Source organism: Engystomops pustulosus, chromosome 7, assembly GCF_040894005.1.
Source record: "Engystomops pustulosus chromosome 7, aEngPut4.maternal, whole genome shotgun sequence".
Classification (NCBI taxonomy): Eukaryota; Metazoa; Chordata; class Amphibia; order Anura; family Leptodactylidae; genus Engystomops; species Engystomops pustulosus.
Genome location: NC_092417.1, coordinates 65081869 through 65104318, shown reverse-complemented (window position 1 = coordinate 65104318; position 22450 = coordinate 65081869). Strand labels below are relative to the sequence as shown.

General features: G+C 47.6%; 1 long non-coding RNA gene across 1 annotated transcript; it reads right to left on the bottom strand.

Moving 5' to 3' along the window:
• Nucleotides 1-15325: 15325 nt before the first annotated feature.
• On the bottom strand, nucleotides 15326-17526 carry LOC140068800 (uncharacterized). The gene is made up of 3 exons (XR_011848567.1): nucleotides 17467-17526; nucleotides 16538-16614; nucleotides 15326-15532 (listed from the first exon to the last, which is right to left on the bottom strand). It is a non-coding gene; the product is annotated as an uncharacterized lncRNA (long non-coding RNA).
• Nucleotides 17527-22450: the final 4924 nt, after the last annotated feature.

Below are 22450 nucleotides of genomic sequence, written 5' to 3'. Positions count from 1 at the left end.
CTGTGTGTTCCCGCTCCTGAGTCCTGTGTTGCCGTGTTACCTGAGTTCCTCCGTGTTGCTGTGTTCCGTGTGCCTGTGTTCCCGTTCCCACCTGCCTGGACCTCCTGTTGCTGACCCCGGACTTGGACCTGACATTGCATCTCTGCCGCCTGCCCTGACCCTTTGCCTGGACCTGTCTACGAGATTGTCATCCACTAAGGTACCTCGACCTCGGCTGCCACCGTGGGCTAGTCACACCTGGGAACGACCTAGTGGTATCCTGCCGCAGCAAGTCCAACCCGCTTTGCGGCGGGCTCTGGTGAATACCAGGTGCCGCTAGGCTCTGGTTCCGGGTGTTGGCTAGTTACATCTCCCGCGGTGGTCCAGAGGATCCACTGATCCTAATGGTAAGATCCGGCAATGGATCCCGCCGAGGCTCCTTCTCCCAGTCAGCCTGATCTCGCCACCATCGTGATCCACCAGTCCCGGCAGATTGCAGCACAGCGGAATCAGCTAGAGCAAGTCACCGCCATGCTACAACAACTACTAGCTACCCAACATCAGCAACAGTCTCCTGAAGCGGCCGCTGCGACCCCTGCTACCCCGGCTTATCTTCCTGCTGCTGAACCCAGGCTACGCCTCTCTTTGCCCGGCAAGTATTATGGAGATCCCAAGATGTGCAGGGGCTTCATAACCCAGTGCTCCTTGCACATAGAACTCATGCCGTCGCAATCTGCCACAGAGCGGTCCAAGGTGGCATTTTTCCTCAGCCTTCTTTCCGGGAAAGCCCTGGCCTGGGCTACTCCGCTTTGGGACAGAGATGACCCGGTTGTGTCTAGCCTCACTGCGTTTCTGTCAGAGTTCCGGTCAGTCTTCGAGGAACCAGCACGAGCCTCCTCTGCGGAGTCTGCATTGTTGAACTTGCGTCAGGGCAACTCATCGGTGGGAGAGTACGCAGTTCAATTCCGCACCCTGGCTTCTGAACTTGCTTGGAACGATGCAGCCCTCATCGCTACATTTAAGAAAGGGCTCTCTGCGCAGGTCAAGGACGCACTGGCAGCTCGGGACCTTCCATCTACTCTGAGTGACCTCATCACCTTGGCCACTCGAATTGATGTTCGGTTTAAGGAGCGAGCTGAGGAACTACGCTCCGAGTATCCCCAAGGCCGTGTTAGACGCATTCCTCGCCTGGCGCCAGTCTTCCAAAGGCCGCTCCAGGTCCCGCCTGAATCTTCTGCTGAGGAACCCATGCAGGTTGACCGAACCCGGCTCACTCTACAAGAGCGTTCCAGACGATGTCAGGAGAACTTGTGCATGTATTGTGCCAGCCCACAGCACTTCGTCGGGACTTGCCCTGTACGTCCCCAACGCCCGGGAAACGCCAGCACCTAGGCATCTCAGGAGAAGCGTCCCTAGGTGTGAATAAAGCTTTTCCACGCTTGATTCTCCCTGTGCTCCTCAGCATTGGCACCGGTACTCCGGTCCAGGTTTCCGCTTTCCTGGATTCGGGCTCCACAGCAAACTTTGTAGATGCTGCACTGGTCGCCCTGCATCACTTCCCGGTGGTTTGTCTTGAGAAGCCCTTGTCCATTGCCTCAGTCAGTGGCCAGATTCTCTCCGTGCCTATCTGGTTTCGCACTGAACCCCTGCTCCTTCAAGTTGGTGCATTAAATAAAGAGAGACTCTCCTTTTTTGTGCTGCCACAGTGCACTTCCACTCTCCTGCTGGGTCTCCCCTGGTTGCAGCATCATGCCCCTGTTCTGGACTGGTCTTCTGGGGAGATTCTCCATTGGGGTCCGGATTGCTCCTCACGCTGCATGACGGTTCCACATCCGCTCCCTGTCAGGACTGCTACCTTGTCTCCCAAGCCTCTGGAGGGACTTCCAGCTCCGTACCAGGACTTTGCAGACGTGTTTTCTAAAAAACAAGCCGAGATCCTTCCTCCACATCGTCCCTATGATTGCCCCATTGACCTGCTGCCTGGATCTTCTCCACCACGGGGTCGGGTGTATCCGCTCTTGGTTCCTGAGACTGCCGCTATGTCGGAATATGTTAAGGAAAATCTGCAAAGAGGTTTCATCCGCAAATCCTCCTCGCCAGCTGGCGCTGGTCTCTTTTTTGTCACAAAAAAGGATGGCTCTCTCCGCCCCTGTATAGACTATCGCGGTCTTAACAAGGTCACCGTTAAGAACCGCTATCCTCTGCCGCTTATCATGGAGCTATTTGATCGTCTGCGGGGTGCAAGAATTTTTTCCAAATTGGATCTTCGTGGGGCCTACAACCTCATCCGCATCAGGAAGGGTGACGAGTGGAAGACCGCCTTTAACACCCGTGATGGGCATTTTGAATATCTAGTTATGCCCTTCGGACTTTGTAATGCGCCAGCCGTTTTCCAGGAATTTGTAAATGATTTTTTCCGGGACTTATTGTACAGTTGTGTTGTGGTGTACCTGGATGACATCCTTGTGTATTCTGCCAATCTGGAGTCCCACCAGTCTCATGTACGGCAAGTTCTCAGCCGCCTCAGGACAAACCACCTCTATGCCAAGCTGGAGAAGTGCCACTTTCATCAGAGGAGCCTTCCATTCCTCGGCTACATAATTTCTGATAAAGGTTTGCAGATGGATCCTGCCAAGAAATCTGCGGTTCTTCAGTGGCCACGCCCAGTGGGACTGCGAGCTATACAAAGATTTCTGGGCTTTGCTAATTTATCCCACACTTCTCATCTTTGGTCGCGCCGATGGTGGCGCTTACGAAAAAGGGTGCTAATCCCCGTGTCTGGCCACCAGCAGCAGAAGAAGCCTTCACGAAATTAAAAACTGCTTTTTCCTCCGCTTCAGTCCTTAACCGACCGGATACTGAAAAGCCGTTCCTGGTGGAGGTTGATGCCTCCTCCGTGGGTGCTGGGGCAGTCCTTACCCAGAAGGGTCCCAGGGGACGAACACTCACTTGTGGTTTCTTCTCCAAAACCTTCTCCTCTGCTGAGAGAAATTATTCCATTGGAGATCGGGAGCTTCTAGCCATCAAGCTGGCTTTGGAAGAGTGGCGTCATCTGCTGGAGGGAGCCCGATTTCCAGTCAGCATTTTCACGGACCACAAAAACCTTCAGTACCTTCAGACGGCTCAGCGTTTGAATCCACGTCAAGCCCGGTGGTCCCTCTTCTTTTCTCGCTTTGACTTCCGAATCCATTTTCGCCCTGCAGAGAAAAACATCAAGGCTGACGCCTTGTCCCGTGCTTCTGATGTTATGGGGGAGGACTCTGCTCCGAGGCATATTGTTCCTCCAGAGAGACTTGTGCTTGCCGCGCCGGTGGACCTCCGGCAGCTGCCTCCCGGCAAGACTTATGTGTGACCTGGTCTCCGAAAGAGGATTCTGACCTGGGGACATTCTTCTCGTGTGGCTGGGCACCCTGGGGTGCAGCACTCTGTGGCCTTAATTTCCCGATTCTACTGGTGGCCTGATTTGGTCAAGGACGTTCGGGATTTTGTGGGTTCCTGTGCCTCTTGTGCCCGCAACAAGCCTTCACGACTAAAACCTGCTGGTCTTCTGTTGCCGTTACCCGTGCCTACCAGCCCATGGTCTCATGTGGCTATGGACTTTGTTACGGATCTACCGCCATCTTCTGGCAACACCGTTATCTGGGTGGTGACTGACCGCTTTTCGAAGATGTCTCACTTTGTCCCTCTACCAGGTTTGCCTTCTGCTCCACGTCTCGCCAGCCTCTTCTTCCAGCATATTTTCCGGCTTCATGGTCTCCCTCAGCACATCGTCTCGGATCGAGGAGTTCAGTTTGTGTCCAAATTCTGGAGATCTCTGTGCAACCAGTTGCAGGTGAACTTGGACTTCTCTGCTGCCTATCACCCACAGACTAACGGCCAAGTGGAGAGGGTGAATCAGACTTTAGGTTGCTATCTCCGCCACTTCGTCTCTGCCCGTCAGGACGACTGGGCATCTCTTCTACCATGGGCGGAGTTCTCTTACAATTCCCTGGACTCCACTTCTGCCGGTTCTGCTCCCTTTTTTATTAACTACGGACTGCATCCTCGGCCTCCTCTTCCGTTACCCACGTCTGCAGATGTTCCTGCTGTGGAGGACCTGGTACGTGATCTGAAAGCCATCTGCGAGCAAGTCCACACCTCATTGCTCCGAGCTACAGCCCAGACCAAGCGTCAAGCAGACAAAAGACGCCGACCATTTCCTGTTTTAGCTCCTGGTGACAGGGTCTGGCTGTCCGCCAAGTATGTTCGGCTAAAGATCCCGAGCTATAAATTGGGACCCCGGTTCTTGGGTCCATTTGAAATTCTCGGCCGCATCAACCCGGTGGCTTACAAGTTGCGTCTGCCTCCCAGCATGCGCATTCCTAATTCTTTCCATGTTTCTCTCCTTAAGCCAGTCATTTTCAACCGCTTCAACCGACAAATTACTCCTCCTCCGGCACCATAAGCTGATTCCACCGATGTCTTCGAGGTGAAAGAGATCCTGGATACTAAGACTGTGAGAGGTAGGCGGTTGTTTCTGGTAGACTGGAAAGGATTTGGTCCTGAGGAGAGATCCTGGGAGCCAGAGGATAACATCCTGGACAAGAGCCTGCTCCAACGTTTTCTCAGGCCCAAGAAGAGAGGGAGGCCGAAGGGGGGGGTTACTGTCACGGGTGCTCCCGCGATCCCTGTCACGGATCGCAGGCGCATCCGTGCTCCTTCATGTGCCCCCGCTGCTGCCCGGTCTCACTTACCTCTCCCGGCTCCTGCGCTTTCTTGGACTGCCGTGCGCGCACGTCTCCGCCTCCTAGGGCGCGCGCGCGGCTCCTGTTGAAAATTTAAAGGGCCAGCGCACCGCTAATTGGTGCACTGGCTGAACACCTCACCTTTAAGAATCCTGCCTCTTCCTGTATTCCTTGCCGGATCTTTGTGCCTCATAGCCTTAGAGAAAGCTTCCAAGCGAGTATTCCTGTGTTCCCGTGTATTCCTGCGTTTTCCTGTGTTCCTGTGTATTCCTGTGTGTTCCCGCTCCTGAGTCCTGTGTTGCCGTGTTACCTGAGTTCCTCCGTGTTGCTGTGTTCCGTGTGCCTGTGTTCCCGTTCCCACCTGCCTGGACCTCCTGTTGCTGACCCCGGACTTGGACCTGACTTTGCATCTCTGCCGCCTGCCCTGACCCTGTGCCTGGACCTGTCTACGAGATTGTCATCCGCTAAGGTACCTCGACCTCGGCTGCCACCGTGGGCTAGTCCAACCTGGGAACGACCTAGTGGTATCCTGCCGCAGCAAGTCCAACCCGCTTTGCGGCGGGCTCTGGTGAATACCAGGTGCCGCTAGGCTCCGGTTCCGGGTGTTGGCTAGTTACATCTCCCGCGGTGGTCCAGAGGATCCACTGATCCTAACAGATATTTTCTATTTCTTGGAATTTTAAAGCTACTTAAGAAAATTCAGAAGATGTGGCAAGGATATCCTCTGAGGCTTACAAGTGGGTAAAACTCATAAAACTGTGGCAGATTAAGTAAAGAGAACAAATGGATGATATTGACACTAATTTAAAAGAACACGATTAGAAAATCTCTTATAAATAGTGAATGAGCACAATCGGAGGCAGTAATTATTCTCCTGTTTGTTCAGTTTATTTGTTCGGATATCCAGTTCATTAGCCTATTATAAATGGAATAACATAGGAGGACAGAGACTTAACCCAATTTTCATTATTTAGATTTCATTATCAAACAACCGTTCATCAGGCTAAGTAATAAGGCTTTGATGGAGATTGACTGTACATCGGCCTACAACCCCTGTCGGGTGCATCATCCCATGCTGAAACATTGAAAACTCAGGCTGCAAAGCAAAATTGTGTTTGGGCCTCCATTCCACAAAAGCAAACAGTGTTTCCTGACAGGGGTAAATGCATAAGAAATCCCACTTATTGCCAAATTGTATTTGAAAACACCTTGTGGAAATATGTGTTTCCCTCCACAAGGACCCATCTTTTTCAGGCACCATCAGTGTGGATTTGAGTTGCTTAGGGCCCACCTGTAAAATCTGGGTTTTTCCTTTCTACCTGCTCTAACTAGGGGTTGTTCCTTGAAAAGATGCAGAGTAGAGATGAGCGAGCACTAAAATGCTCGGGTACTCGTTATTCGAGACGAACTTTTCCCGATGCTCGAGTGCTCGTCTCGAATAACGAGCCCCATTGAAGTCAATGGGAGACTCGAGCATTTTTCAAGGGGACCAAGGCTCTGCACAGGGAAGCTTGGCCAAACACCTGGGAACCTCAGAAAAGGATGGAAACACCACGGAAATGGACAGGAAACAGCAGGGGCAGCATGCATGGATGCCTCTGAGGCTGCTTAATCGCACCATTATGCCAAAATTATGGGCAACAGCATGGCCATGACAGAGTGACAGAATGAAGCTAGATAGCATCTAAAACATCCAATAATTGACCCTGACACTATAGGGGACGGCATGCAGAGGCAGCGGCAGCAGGCTAGAGAGTGTCATGGCGACATACATTAAATGGACTCAGGCTTCAAACCAATGGGTGGCAGAGAGGAACCAAAGGAGGTGAGCAAGAAGCGCTCAAATAATATCGGTACATGATAAAAGTTTGCCAGTATATTTTGTGGATTACACAGCAGGGTGGCAACAAAGTTAACATGGAAGCCATGAAAACAACCCAAAATTCTGCCTGACACAGCTCGTTTGATAAGGGGACCATGTATGGAGGCAGTGAACTAGTAGTAGATTAAAGGTGCTGCAGTTAAAACTATGTTAGTTGGATCTTGGCATGGAGCTGGCGCTCCGCAGCCAGGCGAGCTTTCGCCAATCCAAGCCCCTGTCTCTAGGCTACTCCCCAAACAGCACTTCTAAGAACCTTTTGTATAAGATCAAGTGTAGTAGCGTTCTTATAAGTTTGGGATATGGCGGGTGAGGGGAATGTAAACAGATGAGCAAGAAGCGCTGAAATAATATTGGTAAATGATAAAAGTTTATTAGTATATTTTGTGGATAACACAGCTGGGTGGCGACAAAGTTAACAACTTTGATGTGGAATCCATGAAAACAACCCAAATTTCTGCCTGACACACCTCGTTTGATAAAGGGACGATGTATGGAGGCAGCTATATGGACGACTTTTGGAGGTAGCAATGGAGACAACGTGTGGAGGCTGCTATGGAGACAATTTAATTTGGATAGTGCCTGTATGTGGCAGTCCCAAAAATTTTTCAAACCAGAGGAGCAGGTAGGTGGCCCTCCAGAAAAATGGAATCGATTGAGTGCCTGTATGTGGCAGTCCCAAAAAGTTTTCAAACCAGAGGAGCAGGTAGGTGGCCCTCCAGAAAAATTGAATAGATTGAGTGCCTGTATGTGGCAGTCCCAAAAAGTTTTCAAACCAGAGGAGCAGGTAGGTGGCCCTCCAGAAAAATTGAATAGATTGAGTGCCTGTATGTGGCACTCCCAAAAAATGTTTAAAACAGAGGACCGGGTCGGTGGCCTTCCAGAAAAATTAAATGCATAAAGTACTATAGCTAGAGCCAGTGGGCCCTGTCAAAAAATAGCCAGTTTCCTCTGCTTTACTGTACAAAGAGGAGGAGAAGGAGGAAAATGAGGAGGAGGAGGAGTGGATCAATTATTCAGGTTGAGCTTCCTTCACCTGGTGGAAATTGGAAATTATGAGAAATCCAGGCTTTATTCATCTTAATAAGCGTCAGCCTGTCAGCGCTGTCAGTCGACAGGCGTGTACGCTTATCGGTGATGATGCCACCAGCTGCACTGAAAACCCGCTCGGACAAGACGCTAGCGGCAGGGCAGGCAAGAACCTCCAAGGCGTACAGCGCCAGTTCATGCCACATGTCCAGCTTTGAAACCCAGTAGTTGTAGGGAGCTGTGTGATCATTTAGGACGATGGTATGGTCAGTTACGTACTCCCTCACCATCTTTCTGTAAAGATCAGCCCTACTCTGCCGAGACTGGGGACAGGTGACAGTGTCTTGCTGGGGTGACATAAAGCTGGCAAAAGCCTTGTAAAGCGTACCCTTGCCAGTGCTGGACAAGGTGCCTGCTCGCCTACTCTCCCTCGCTACTTGTCCCGCAGAACTACGCACTCTGCCGCTAGCGCTGTCAGAAGGGAAATACTGTTTCAGCTTGTGCACCAGGGCCTGCTGGTATTCATGCATTCTCACACTCCTTTCCTCTGCAGGGATGAGAGTGGAAAGATTTTGCTTGTACCGTGGGTCCAGGAGAGTGAACACCCAGTAATCGGTGCTGGAATAAATTCTTTGAACGCGAGGGTCACGGGATAGGCAGCCTAGCATGAAATCTGCCATATGCGCCAGAGTACCAACGCGTAAGAATTCACTCCCCTCACTGGCCTGACTGTCCATTTCCTCCTCCTCCAACTCCTCCAACTCCTCTTCTTCTGCCCATACACGCTGAACAGTGAAGGACTCAACAATGGTCCCCTCTTGTGTCTCGCCAACATTCTCCTCCTCTTCCTCCTCATCCTCCTCCACCTCCACCTCCTCCGATATGCGCTGAGAAACAGACCTAAGGGTGCTTTGGCTATCAACAAGGGAATCTTCTTCCCCCGTCTCTTGTGACGAGCGCAAAGCTTCCGACTTCATGCTGATCAGAGAGTTTTTCAACAGGCCAAGCAGCGGGATGGTGAGGCTGATGATGGCGGCATCGCCACTGACCATCTGTGTTGACTCCTCAAAGTCACTCAGCACCTGACAGATATCAGACATCCACGTCCACTCCTCATTGTAGACTTGAGGAAGCTGACTGACCTGACTACCAGTTCTGGTGGAAGTTGACATCTGGCAGTCTACAATGGCTCGGCGCTGCTGGTAAACTCTGGATAACATGGTCAGTGTTGAATTCCACCTCGTGGGCACGTCGCACAACAGTCGGTGAGCGGGCAGTTGGAGGCGGCGCTGCGCTGCCCTGAGAGTGGCAGCATCTGTGCTGGACTTCCTGAAATGCGCACAGATGTGGCGCACCTTCGTGAGCAAATCTGACAGATTGGGGTATGTCTTGAGGAAACGCTGAACTATCAGATTTAACACATGGGCCAGGCATGGCACATGTGTCAGTCTGCCGAGTTGCAGAGCCGCCACCAGGTTACGGCCGTTGTCACACACAACCATGCCTGGCTTCAGGTTCAGCGGTGCCAGCCACAGATCAGTCTGCGCCGTGATGCCCTGTAATAGCTCTTGGGCGGTGTGCCTTTTATCGCCTAGGCTCAGCAGTTTGAGCACCGCCTGCTGTCGCTTAGCGACGGCACTGCTGCTGTGCCTAGAGCTACCGACTGATGGCGCCGTGCCCACGGATGGTAGTTCGGAGGAGGAGGTGGAGGAGGGGTGGGAGGAGGAGGAGGCATAGTAGGCCTGAAACACCTGGACCGAGGTAGGCCCCGCAATCCTCGGCGTCGGCAGTATATGACCAGCCCCAGGGTCAGACTCGGTCCCAGCCTCCACCAAGTTAACCCAATGTGCCGTCAGCGATATACAGTGGCCCTGCCCGGCAGCACTCGTCCACGTGTCCGTGGGCAGGTGGACCTTGTCAGAAACGGCGTTGGTCAGGGCACGGGTGATGTTGTCTGACACGTGCTGGTGCAGGGCTGGGACGGCACACCGGGAAAAGTAGTGGCGGCTGGGGACCGAATACCGAGGGGCGGCCGCCGCCATGAGGTTGCGAAAGGCCTTGGTCTCTACTAGCCTATAGGGCAGCATCTCCAGGCTAAGCAATCTGGAGATGTGGACATTAAGGGCTTGGGCGTGCGGGTGGGTTGCACCATATTTGCGTTTCCGCTCCAGCGTCTGGGGTATGGAGAGCTGAACGCTGGTGGATGCTGTGGAGGATCGTGGAGGCGACGATGGGGTTTTTGTGGCAGGGTCCTGGGCAGGGGGCTGACTATCAGCTGACACAGGGGAAGGAGCAGTGGTGTGCACGGCCGGAGGTGAACGGGCTTGTTGCCACTGAGTGGGGTGTTTAGCATTCATATGCCTGCGCATACTGGTGGTAGTTAAGCTAGTAGTGGTGGAACCCCTGCTGATCCTGGTTTGGCAAATGTTGCACACCACAGTCCGTCGGTCATCCGGTGTTTCCTTAAAGAACCTCCAGACTTCTGAAAATCTAGCCCTCGCCGCAAGAGCCCTCGCCACGGGAGCTTCACTAGTTGACACATTTGGCGCTGATGCACCAGCTCTGGCCCTGCCTCTCCGTCTGGCCCCACCACTGCCTCTTCCAACCTGTTCTGGTCGAGGACTCTCCTCCGTCTCAGAAGCACTGTGTTCACCCGGCCTATCAACCCAGCTTGGGTCTGTCACCTCATCATCCTCCGATCCCTCAGTCTGCTCCCCCCTCGGACTTCCTGCCCTGACAACAACTTCCCCACTGTCTGACAACCGTGTCTCCTCATCGTCGGACACCTCTTTACACACTTCCACTACGTCAAGAAGGTCATCATCACCCACAGACTGTGACTGGTGGAAAACCTGGGCATCGGAAAATTGCTCAGCAGCAACCGGACAAGTGGTTTGTGACTGTGGGAAGGGTCCAGAAAACAGTTCCTCAGAGTATGCCGGTTCAAATGCCAAATTTTCCTGGGAGGGGGCAGACTGGGGGGGAGGAGGCTGAGGTGCAGGAGCTGGAGGAGTGGCGATTTCGGTGACATGGGTGGACTGCGTGGAAGACTGAGTGGTGGACAAATTGCTCGAAGCATTGTCGGCAATCCACGACATCACCTGTTCGCACTGTTCTGGCCTCAACAGTGCTCTACCACGAGTCCCAGTAACTTCAGACATGAACCTAGGGAGCGTAGCTCTGCGGCGTTCCCCTGCTCCCTCATAAGCAGGTGGTGTCTCACCCCGGCCAGGACCACGGCCTCTGACCCCTGCAGTAGTTGGACGCCCACGTCCCCGCCCTCGTCCTCTACCCCTAGCCCTCGGGTTAAACATTTTTAAAATGAGAGTTATAACTTTAATTTTTTTTTAACTTTTTTTTGTGTTTTTTGTTTTTTTTTGTGTTTTTGAGTTTTTAAAACCAAACGATGCTATCCTATTGCTATGGCTATTTTCTAGCCAAGTATGAAAGCACACTACTATGCCAGATGAGATGACGCAGAGTTATGAAACAAAATAAACGTAAAATAAAAAAGGAAAAATGGCAGACTGTGCCTAATTGAAATCCAACCCCTACTAAATTTTCCCACTTCGGTCTTTGCAATGGATATGTGCGTCACTAAGCGCAAAAATTAGCGGTCGCAAGTCTCACTACAAATTGCTCACAATTTGCTAGTAGATGCACTGCAGCAAGTACAGCCACCAGCAGATCAACCAGAAATCAAATATATATAACGCTACTGTAGGCGTAAGTAAGCCGTTTAGATTCTCCTATGGCTATTTTCTAGCCAAGTATGAAAGCACACTACTATGCCAGATGAGATGACGCAGAGTTATGAAACAAAATAAACGTAAAATAAAAAAGGAAAAATGGCAGACTGTGCCTAATTGAAATCCAACCCCTACTAAATTTTCCCACTTCGGTCTTTGCAATGGATATGTGCGTCACTAAGCGCAAAACACAGCGGTCGCAAGTCTCACTACAAATTGCTCACAATTTGCTAGTAGATGCACTGCAGCAAGTACAGCCACCAGCAGATCAACCAGAAATCAAATATATATAACGCTACTGTAGGCGTAAGTAAGCTGTTTGGATTCTCCTATGGCTATTTTCTAGCCAAGTATGAAAGCACACTACTATGCCAGATGAGATGACACTGAGTTATTAAAAAAATAAACGTAAAATAAAAAGTAAATGGCAGACTGTGCCTAATTGAAATCAAACCCCTAATAAATTTTCCCACTTTGGTGTTTGAGGTGGATATGTGTGTCACTAAGAGCTAAACACAACGGTAGCAAGTCCCCCTGCAAATTCCTCACAATATGGTACTAGCTGCAAATAAAAAAAAAAAGTAGAATGTTATTGTAGCCCTAAGAAGGGCTGTTGGGTTCTTGGAGAATCACTCCTGCCTAACAGTAAGCTAATAGAACACCCTAACGCTTTCCCTGACCAGCAGCAGCTCTCTCCCTAGCGGCATCCAGACACAGAATGATCCGAGCAGCGCGGGCAGCGGCTAGTCTATCCCAGGGTCACCTGATCTGGCCAGCCAACCACTGCTATCGACGGGGTACCACGTCATGCTGGGTGGAGTGCAGAGTCTCCTGGCTTGTGATTGGCTCTGTTTCTGGCCGCCAAAAAGCAAAACGGCGGGAGCTGCCATTTTCTCGAGCGGGATGAAGTATTCGTCCGAGCAACGAGCAGTTTCGAGTACGCTAATGCTCGACCGAGCATCAAGCTCGGACGAGCATGTTCGCTCATCTCTAATGCAGAGTCCAAACTTGGAAAAAGGCTGATTTACTTAAAAGGTATAATAGATGACAAAGTATAAAAAAAATAATAATACAAGATAAAATGCCTCCTCAATGTCCTATTCTGGGATTAAAATACATACAAACTTAAGACTATCTACAAGACTATATACTATATACTATATTATATTCAAGATTTGGTCTGACACAATAGGGCTTCCCATGGGAAAGTGTCCTTGTGTCACCTTTCAACAACAGATATTTGCTTATTACCCTCCTAAGTCAATAGAATTAGGCCTGCAACAACACAGCTTTCCTGAGCACCAGGAAATTGATGCCTTTGATCTATGCCCCAAGGTAATGGATAAACCCTTCCTGTGGAGATTCCACAGGATATTCCTTGAGAAAAGGGCACATAGGTGACACATGATCAATCACCAAGTCTTTTATGACACCACTCCAATGCTTCAGGCAATGTCCATCTGGTGGCAAGTTATGTGAGTGTCCATATTATATAAATCTCAGTTTTGACTTTAATATTCAAATATAACACCACCATTGAAATCTAATTCAAACAACTGCAAATTCCTAAACCATTTCTAATACAAATTCCTTTAAGTAGAAGTTTCTGCGCCCTAACCTTGTCCTATTATGGTCCCAATAGCCTTTCAATCTGCGGACATAGGTCCACTTAGCACTAAGAATGCATGAAGTATGCCTCTAATAGAAGAGAGATGCAGAACCTTAATCCACCTGATTAGATGTTGGAGCATGGGGAGGAAGGATATTTGTTGGCAAGACAATGTGGTTAGATGTTATCTATATCTACAATATGAAAAGATACACTGTGGAATTGATTAAACCCTTGAGAAAGACCAGCAGAGGTTAAGATGTGCTTCATGGCTGAACACCAGGTAATAACTGGTTCCTATTTTTGCCCTTTAGCTCCCCTTTAATTTATTACTTAAAGGTTAGCTTCTATGTGTTATGGGAATATAACATGTAATGGGGTGGATGTCACATGTTACTTTAATACATGACAAAACATTTACAAGTGCATCCTAGAATACATGTTCATCATGAATTTGTGGACATATTACCTGGTTTGTTTGTTTTTTTGTCTCTTTTGATATTTACCTCTTTTATTAGTGCTTTTAATGTAATTATGTACTGCAAACTTTTGTATTTCAATTTTTGTATGGCCGTGGGCTCTGTTCCGTTATTTTGTGGTTGGTTGTGCATCACATTCGAGAGACTAGCACTGGCCCATCTGTTATACTTGCATAGATGTATATGCTTTATTACATTACATAATGATTACTTTACCAGTGTTTGTGGAATTGATTTCATTATGTAGCTATATTGTAACATACATAGGGTAGTTAAATGTTGTATGCTTAAAGGAACCTGTCATCAGAAAGTTCATTTTCACATGATGACAGGTTCTAATAGGCTCCAGCATGTTGATTACATTATTGCATTTGTGGTGAATCTGAATAATTCCAGTGCTTTTTTAATTTCTTTAACATTACCTGGCTCCTTGCCTGCAGTGTGTGGTGGGGTAGAGGCAGTTCAAACGAGAATGAATGAGCTGACATAAATAGATCACATATAATAATAATAATTATAATTTATTGTCCCCAAAAAGGGGAAAAGAAGATATCACATCCAGTTTGACAAACAACATAAAAATACAATCCAATAAAAAACATAAAAAAAATAAAATTCTAATTCAGAACAAAAAATCATTAATCACCAGAAACCTGTACCATACCACTTACCCATATACATCCTCTGCATTCCAGCATACAACTACCAGATCTCGACCACTGATACTGCACCTAAATTAGACGTTTTTAATGTTTGACAGATGAATAGAACATGGCAATTTGGTAAATATGGCAGTATATATATTTGGCATATAACAATTTGGTAAAATCATTATGTAAGCAGAGTTACACTTTAAAGCACAACTGTAAGGTATTAAAACTTTAGCCTAACTCAGCACTTAGCAAAAATAAGCAATTCTCTATATTGCTCTGATTAGATATCTGTAACTGTTTAGCTTCTAGCAGAGGTTTAACCTTACCCCCCAGGTTAATCGCATTTGCCAAGCTTTCTGATTGCCATGGGAAACCGTATAGTATAGCTAGAGACGACAGGAGGCTTGTTAAGAGAGGCTGTATGGCCTGTAGTGATATCACAAGCAGGTGACTCATCACATGCTTCAGATCAGCCAATTACAAAAAAGCTGTCCTACATCATTTGAAAGTACTTAGTTTGATGCATAGGACCTTCGGTGATATCACAAGCATGTGAGTCATCACATTCTTCAGATCGGCTATCTACAAACATGCTGTCCTGTTCTGGCCTCACTGGGGTGAGCTGATGTCACAACCAAGATGTGCTCACCCACATCAGAAATAGATTAATCTAATGTTATGTATATCAAATATATCTCAGGCTTTGATACAGGTATTGTTAGAATTGTTATCAAAAGCTCTGTCCAACACTAATTTGTGTCAGTAACTTTACAGTTACGCTTTAAAGTAACCCTTTAAAAAAAGCCTGTTACATTATACAGTAAATGGCAAATTTGGTGTGCTATTTAAACTATTGCTTTAGGTCAAGGAACCTTAAGTTACACTTATGAAAACAGAACCCCCCCTTCCCATCATAAATGGTCAAGGAAGACATTATGGGTAGGCATGCATGGGTGTCCTAATGATTTGGTTTCAATCGATACTCTCTATATAAGTTGTTATAAGTCTGTTAGATTCTATATTAATGCAGGTATATTGGACTTTTTCTCTTTCTTCCTCTTTGAGCTTTAAATATGAGAAAATATTGAATATCTTAGATTTGACAAATTAGGTATCAAAATAAGCGCAAAACAGATAGGCTTTCATGTCTGACCTTCAATGGAGAGCCATTTATCAAGTAAATCATTGAAAAGCACATCCAGCCTGATGCAGCACAAGGAAAACTTCAGAAATGTATTTTTAATATGTGGCAAAGATTTACAAAAAAAAATGTTCCAGTTAAGTTTGCTCAAGGCGACTTGAAGCACTTTAAAACATTTCTCATGCATTTATGACCTTCTTGGCAGTTGAAGAAAAGTTGACGTTGAAAGAGCTCTATTAATGAACCGATGGGTAATGACACTGTGTAACCATCCTGGTCTGACTGCAGCTCTATCACCAGAAAAAAGGATTTCTTTTTATTATTATTCAGGTAAGTTGGATTTTTCTTTCTCTTATGTTTTTACAGGGTTATAATGATATAAAGCTAACGCAAAAATAAGAGGTCTAGACAAAGAATATGAAAGCAAAGACATAAATAGAATAAAAATTCTCCTAGAGGGTCCGATTACATAGCAACGTCGTCCATATATCATGTTACAAAAGACTGATATCCTTGAAGTCTAATTTGATGACATTGTTGTTTAGTATGGTGTTAAACTATTTTGGGCTGCCAGGATGCCATGAAAATTGATATCTACAGTGTATATATAAAAAATTATAAAAAACAACCAACTTTTTGGGGTGAATGTTGGCCATTCCTGGCTTGCAAGTGCCCACCTCTTTTTACAAAACTACTTGGGCAATGTTTCAGGGGACCCATTGTACCACCATGAGTGATGACATAAGCCAACACCAGAGCCCACTGCAAAGCAGGTTAGTCTTGCTGAGGGGGGATACTACCAGATGACTCCATGGGCATGACTTTGGCTTGCAATGGGGGCTAAGGTGTAGAGGTCGGGACAGGCAGTATAGGATCGGAGTCGATAGCAAGCAAGAGGTCACAGCAGGAATCGCTAAATTGCAAGGGTCACAAACTGGAAAGCTTGCTCTAGGGCACAAGGCACAAAAATCCTGCAGGGTATGCAGGAAGGGGCCAGCTATTTATTAAATTAACGTGATGACCATCGCCTTTAAGAGACAGAAAGCTGGCCCACATGCGCTGCCAGGTAAGGATACCTGCCATGGATGTGCTGAGAGAGAGAGGTGCACGGGTGTGCCTGTGACCTTGGACCTGGGTCACAGGAGCACCCGTGACACAGTGGAATTATTAAAGACTCAAGTATTCTGCTATACTGTACACATAGACTAACCAGAAGCTATAGGGATGTCCATCATTCTAATAAAAAAAATAATTAACACAGAGCATCAAATGATAAGAATATTTGGAGAGCTTACCTCCAGGATAAAGGTACTGAATGGAATTGAACAAATCTTTTATGCATCCTTAACCTTCGAGGGAGTTGTAGGAGGAACTTTTGAGGAGAGGAAAGTTTTGAGGAAGGAGCAAGAGGGAAGGACAGTAAATTAACACAATTTTAACTCGAAAACAACAGAACTAAAACAATGCATTGTTGTTACTAAGGTCTGTACTTTGGTTTATGATTTCATCCTGACTATTTTCCTTATTTTGACTTGGTTTGTTCACTATGCATTAGTCCCCCCTGTTCCCTATCCTTCATATTATCCAGTGTCGGGAATAGGCACTGCCAGGTCAATTTGGGACCCTAAACAGGTTCATATAGACTTGTGGTTAGAGGTTTCAAAGCGACCTGTGTATGACATTTGTGTGGCCTCAATAACAAAACAAACATTTGTACTCACCTGTCTGATGAGGCACAATGGACTCCTGTCTGCAGATCCCATGCCATCGCCTCCCATCCCGGCTTCTCTTCCCACAAAGAACCGGTGCCAGGAGCTCCGGATGAAGAGAAGTATAAATGTTTGTTTTGTATGTGACCACATAAAAATTGCTAAGAACTATTAGGGACGATTAACCACCCATCAATAAGGAGCTTTGAGTGGTTTAATGTCCCAAATCGTCCCTTTGTGAAGTAGTAGACGTAATAAGCAAATTCTTAGGGAGCACTATGGAAGGGGGTAAAAGAGAGGAGAGAGGGGTGAGGGAGAGCAGTGTGAAGATGAGAGACTTGGTCGCCCCCATTACTCAATGCAGTTTACTGGCAGGGAGCCAGATATACATTTATCAACTTTTAAAAGAGACTACTAAACTACTAACTACCCTAAAGAACATTTAGGTATAAGAATTAAAAAGGCTATGGGAGCTGTCATTAGGAGAAAATGTAAAATCCTGATGTCAGGTTTACTTTAAAAAGAAAATGACAGGTCCTGGAAGCCACATTGAATTTCTTTCTATCTCAGTTTCAGCAGCATATGTTTCATATCTCAGAAAACTTTATCGGGTAGAAGTGCTAGTTATGGGTATGAAGTGCCAAAGGCTGGCTGTACTCTTGCTAGGCCGCACGCTCCCACTGCTAGGGTGAGCACGCTGGCTCTTTAAGACTTAAAGGGCCAGCGTCCTCCTGATTGGCTCTTGCTAATCCACCTCACCCTTATAATCTGGCACCTCCCTTCACTCCCCGCCAGATCTTCAGCATCAATTCCTGCTAAGAGAAAGCCCTCCAGTGTTTCTCTGTGTTCCTCAGTGTTCCAGCATTACCAGCGATCCTCTGTGTTGCTACCATTCCTGTGACCTGCTGTGCCTTCCAGGGTTCCTGTCTTGTTTCTTGGACATAAAGAAGGGAGCAATTCTCACCCAAAACACATTGGGGTGAGTTTTTCCGATTTTCCATGAAGTGCCCCGGGTATTTGGCACATGCGATTGGTTTGTGGAGCATCGGCGCCGGCTTGCATGCAACACAAATCGGGGGGTGTGGACGTTGGACAAACCGTGGAATTTAAAAACCAAATTGTGTCGCAAGATCAGCACTCTCATGCAACGGGAAGAAGAAGGTGAATTCTGGCGGACCTTAGCGGGGGAAGCGACAGATGCATGAAATTGGACGCACGATCTTAGTGAATCGTGGCAGCGATTCCTCATCGGACATTCTGGATCGGTGGCTTTAATTGGACAGGTAAGTAAATGTGCCCCATTGTCCACACCCTGTTCCTAAAATAAAAAAACTCTGCTCACTAAGCCTATGTGTTTACACTTAAAGATGTGGCACATCAAGAAAACCTGGCTTTTGTGCATTATATTGCATTTCACACAATATTTTCCTCATAATTTGGCGGGGTCCAAGGTAAGTTACATGATTGTGTTAACAACAATCAACTAAATCTTAAATTCACCGGTGGTTTGTGAGACAAATGTATGCTGTTTTTAGATTTAACCTTAGAGGGTGACCCTCTTTTGTGCATTGTTGATGCAGCAACATATTAAAACTAGAGATGAGCGAGCACTAAAATGCTCGGGTGCTCGTTATTCGAGACGAACTTTTCCTGATGCTCGAGTGCTCGTCTCGAATAACGAGCCCCATTGAAGTCAATGGGAGACTCGAGCATTTTTCAAAGGGACCATGGTTCGGGAATAAAATGTGTTAATTAATTGAAAAAGAATGTCTTCTGATAAGTTAGCAGATGTATGCAAACATCTGCAATCTATTCTTCTCTGTTCCGCGCGTATATTATCTCCCGACAAGTTAGCAGATGTGAAGAACAGTGAAGAATAGAATAAAAACAGTGAACACAAGATCATTTAAGTGAAAAACACAGTGAAGAATAGATTGCAGATGTTCAGCACATCTGCTTACTTGTCGGGAGATACGCTGTCCCGGGATCCGCTGCTCTTCTTCCACTGAAGTCTCCCCGATGTCTCCGTGCCGCTGCCCGATGTCTCCGTGCCGCTGCCCGATGTCTCCGTGCCCCGATGTCACCGTGCCCCGATGTCACCGTGCCCCGATGTCACCGTGCCCCGATGTCTCCATGCCCCGATGTCTCCGTGCCCCTATGTCTCCGTGCCCCTATGTCTCCGTGCCCCGATGTCTCCGTGCCCCGATGTCTCCGTGCCCCTATGTCTCCGTGCCCCTATGTCTCCGTGCCCCGATGTCTCCGTGCCCCGATGTCTCCGTGCCTTCAATGTGTTCTTCACACATATATATTGTTCTTCACATGCTATTTTGTTCGCACCGTTCCGCGCGTATCTTCCGACAAGTAAGCAGATGTGCCGAACATCTGTAATCTATTCTTCACTGTGTTCTTTACTGTGTTTTTCACTTAAATGATCCTGTGTTCACTGTGTTCACTGTTTTTATTCTATTCTTCATTGTTCTTCACTGTGTTTTTTTAATTAAATGCTCGATCTCGAGCAGGGGAAATACTCGTCCGAGCAACGAGCCGTTTCGAGTACCTTAATACTCGAACGAGCATCAAGCTCGGACGAGTATACTCGCTCATCTCTAATTAAAACCTGAATCAGTCAATGCTATACTTGAATCCACAAGCTGTCATCCTGCCCATACAGTTAAGTCCATCCCTGTAGGGGAGTTGCATAGATTAAGATTAGAGATGAGCGAGCACTAAAATGCTCGGGTACTCGTTATTCGAGACGAACTTTTCCCGATGCTCGAGTGCTCGTCTCGAATAACGAACCCCATTGAAGTCAATGGGAGACTCGAGCATTTTTCAAGGGGACCAAGGCTCTGCACAGGGAAGCTTGGCCAAACACCTGGGAACCTCAGAAAAGGATGGAAACACCACGGAAATGGACAGGAAACAGCAGGGGCAGCATGCATGGATGCCTCTGAGGCTGCTTAATCGCACCATTATGCCAAAATTATGGGCAACAGCATGGCCATGACAGAGTGACCGAATGAGGCTAGATAGCATCTAAAACATGCAATAATTGACCCTGACACTATAGGGGACGGCATGCAGAGGCAGCGGCAGCAGTGGCAGGCTAGAGAGTCTCATGGCGACATACCCTAAATGGACTCAGGTTTCACCAAAGGAGGTGAAATGATTTCCTATGTGAACAAAAGGTTGACGGTATATTTAGTCGATAACACAGCATGGTGGCGACATAGTGACCAAGTTCCATAACGTATCTGGTGAAACACCCTAAAAATGAGCCTGACACAGCTCTTTTGATAAGGGGACAACATGTGGAGGCAGCCATGGAGACGACTTCCATGATTAAGAGCGACAGTATGGGGCATTCATATTGCGCTGCTATGATTGCAACTTCAGGTCTCCAGCATGGCGGCGACAGATGGGCCGAGTTCCACTATGTATCTGGTGAAACACCTGAAAATTCTGCCTGACACAGCTCGTTTGATAAGGGGATGATGTGCTGCATATCCTCTCGTGCTCCAGCGTTTGGGGTATAGAGAGTTGAAATGAGACATTGGTGGACGCTGTGGAGGATCGTGGAGGCAAAATGGACAGGAAACAGCAGGGGCAGCATGCATGGATGCCTCTGAGGCTGCCTAATCTTGGGATGGAGCTGGCGGTCCACTGCCAGGCGAGATTTCGCCTGTCCAAGCCCCTGTCTCTCGGATCCTCCCCACCCAAAATGGGCCTGGGGGCCAGAAGCATTTACTTTGAAAAAATTATAATTTTCAAAGCAGGCCGGGTCGTTTGAATATTTCACCTAGGAATAATGGAATAGCATAGTGGTTCTATTTTAAATTGTTTTTACGGAAATGGTTCCATGATTAAGAGCGACAGTATGGGGCATCTATATTGCGCTGCTATGATTGCAACTTCAGGTCTCCAGCATGGCGGCGACAGATGGGCCGCGTTCCACTATGTATCTGGTGAAACACCTGAAAATTCTGCCTGACACAGCTCGTTTGATAAGGGGACGATGTATGGAGGCAGTGAACTAGTAGTAGATTAAAGGTGCTGCAGTTAAAACTATGTTAGTCGGATCTTGAGATGGAACTGGCGCTCCGCAGCCAGGCGAGCTTTCGCCAATCCAAGCCCCTGTCTCTAGGCTACTCCCCAAACAGCACTTCTAAGAACCTTTTGTATAAGATCAAGTGTAGTAGCGTTCTTATAAGTTTAGGATATGGCGGGTGAGGGGAATGTAAACAGATGCGCAAGAAGCGCTGAAATAATATTGGTAAATGATAAAAGTTTGCCAGTATATTTTGTGGATTACACAGCAGGGTGGCGACAAAATTAACAAGTTTGATGTGGAATCCATGAAAACAACCCAAAATTCTGCCTGACACAGTTCGTTTGATAAGGAGACCATGTATGGAGGCAGCTATATAGACGACTTTTGGAGGCAGCTATGGCGATGACGTGTGGAGGTAGCAATGGAGAAAACGTGTGGAGCCAGCTAAAAAGACGACATGTGGAGGCTGCTATGGAGACAATTTAATTTGGATAGTGCCTGTATGTGGCAGTCCAAAAAAGTTTTCAAACCAGAGGAGCAGGTAGGTGGTCCTCCAGAAAAATTAAATAAATTGAGTGCCTGTATGTGGCAGTCCAAAAAAGTTTTCAAACCAGAGGAGCAGGTAGGTGGTCCTCCAGAAAAATTAAATAGATTTAGTGCCTGTATGTGGCACTTCCAAAAATTGCTTAAAACAGAGGACCGGGTAGGTGGCCCTCCAGAAAAATTAAATACATAGAGTACTATAGCTAGAGCCAGTTGGCCCTGGCAAAAAATAGCCAGTTTCCTATGCTTTAGTGTACAAAGAGGAGGAGAAGGAGGACAATGAGGAGGAGGAGTGCATACATTATTCAGGTTGAGCTTCTTTCACCTGTTGGAGAATGAAAATCCGGAGAAATCCAGGCTTTATTCATCTTGATAAGCATCAGCCTGTCAGCGCTGTCAGTCGACAGGCGTGTACGCTTATCGGTGATGATGCCACCAGCTGCACTGAAAACCCGCTCGGACAACATGCTAGCAGCAGGGCAGGCAAGAACCTCCAAGGCGTACAGCGCCAGTTCGTGCCACATGTCCAGCTTTGAAACCCAGTAGTTGTAGGGAGCTGTGTGATCATTTAGGACGATGGTATGGTCAGCTACGTACTCCCTCACCATCTTTCTGTAAAGATCAGCCCTACTCTGCCGAGACTGGGGACAGGTGACAGTGTCTTGCTGGGGTGACATAAAACTGGCAAAGGCCTTGTAAAGCGTACCCCTGCCAGTGCTGGACAAGCTGCCTGCTCGCCTACTCTCCCTCGCTACTTGTCCCGCAGAAGTACTCCCTCTGCCGCTAGCACTGTCAGAAGGGAAATACTGTTTCAGCTTGTGCACCAGGGCCTGCTGGTATTCATGCATTCTCACACTCCTTTCCTCTCCAGGGATGAGAGAGGAAAGATTTTGCTTGTACCGTGG